The sequence below is a fragment of the Monopterus albus genome, unplaced genomic scaffold (genome assembly GCF_001952655.1).
Source record: "Monopterus albus unplaced genomic scaffold, M_albus_1.0 scaffold166.1, whole genome shotgun sequence".
In the NCBI taxonomy this organism is placed as follows: Eukaryota; Metazoa; Chordata; class Actinopteri; order Synbranchiformes; family Synbranchidae; genus Monopterus; species Monopterus albus.
Genome location: NW_018128046.1, coordinates 7,994 through 9,879, shown reverse-complemented (window position 1 = coordinate 9,879; position 1,886 = coordinate 7,994).

Here is a 1,886-nt window from a genome sequence, read left to right as displayed (position 1 = left end):
ATTTCAACACAGTTGTAAATGGGTGGCAAGTTGCAGTTAGGGTTGGGCCTCCTGTGTTGGGCCATGCGTTTGTGCAGCAGCTGCTTAGTTTCACCAATGCTCACTACATTGGCTGCCAATACAGTATAGAATTAATTTCAAAATATTACTGTTTGTTTTTAAGGCCATAAATGGCCTTGCTCCGCCATACATATCGGATCTTCTCTCCGTCTATGTGCCACGCAGAACCCTGTGCTCCTCAGAACACTTGTCCCTGGTTGTTCCTTGGGCTAGGTACAAAAAAATGGGAGAATGCTCTTTTGTCGTGTACGGCCCCAGGCTTTGGAACTCCCAAACCGCCAGAGCTTCAGGCCAAAACTGAGCTGGCAGTCCACCACACCTGATCACATCACATAGATTAAACTGAAATGTCACATTGGTACCCCTAATGTACTGTAATTCAAGCCCTCCATAATTGAACAGGCAGTAATCCATCTCCTTCTGCTGGTTTAGGTTCCTTTTACTATGTTCTCTGGAGAGGATCTGGACTTCACTGTCCTCAAAAGAATGTCCTTTGTCCTTCAGGTGGAGGTGGACTGCTGACTCTGGTCCACTGGAGTTGGCCCTCCTGTGTTGGGCCATGCGTTTGTGATGCGGCTGCTTAGTTTCACCAATGTACAAGTCGTTACACTCCTGACTGCACTTAATTCCATACACCGCATCGCTCTGTTCATTAAAGGGTGTTTTGTCCTTCGGGTGGACCAGTCTCTGCCTCGGGGTGTTCCCTGGTTTAAAGTTAACTGGGATATTGTGGTTGCGAAAGATCCTTTTTAGCTTCTCTGATAAACCAACCACATAAGGGATGACAGTGTTATCCCCTCTTGTTTCTGGTTTCTCCCTGTTGGTGTTGGGCCTCTTCCTTGCTTTGGTGAAGGCCCACTTGGGGTATCCACAAGCCTTGAGGGAGTTCTGGGTGTGTAGTTTCTCCTTCTTGGTCCCTTCTGCAGTTGTGCGCACTTCCTTGTGAGCACTTCCTCGGACCTGTGGTTTAGAGTTCTAATGACCCCCGGTTTGTGTTGAAGTGGAGTGTGAGTCAAAAAGAAGGTATTGGTCTGTGTGTGTAGGTTTCCAATATACTTCCACCTTCAGCCTTCTGTCTCCTTCTAGTGGACTGCACAGTCCAAACGGCCAGATAGTAATCTTTGGCATCCTCATGAGTGAACTTCATGTTGATATCCCAAGAGTTGATATGCTTGGTGAAAGCCTCTACCTCTTGGGTTCTGATTTTAACCCATGTGTCATCCACGTAACGGAACCAGTTACTGGGAGAGGTACCAGTGAAGGAAGACAGGGCTTTGTCCTCATATTCTTCCATGTACAGGTTGGCAACTATAGGAGACACAGGGGAGCCCATAGCACAGCTGTGTTGCTGCCTATAGACGTGTCCCCTAAACTGGAAATAGGTAGTGTTCAAACAGAGTTCCAGCAGAGTGCATACATGGTCTGGGATGAGGTTAGTCCTGCTGTTCAGCATGTCATCCTTCAGGAGTCTCTTCTTCATCGCCTTGACAGCCTCTGTGGTGGGGATGCAAGTGAACAAAAATGTGACATCATATGAGGCCATGGTCTTGTCCTGGTCCAGCTGCAGTTGTCTGACTTTCAGTATCAGAATCAGAATCTGCTTTATTGGCCAGGTGTGTCGGACACACAAGGAATTTGACTCTGGTACATCGGCTCTCAATGTGCATGTACATATCCCCTTGCAAGGGGCAAGTAAACAGTAAACCAATATAAGGCTGTGTAATATAACAAAATAAGCAGTATTAACAGCAACAAACAGTGCAAACAATGCAAAATAAGCAGTATAAACAGGCAGTAAACAATGCAGACAGACAAGGAATGTTGAC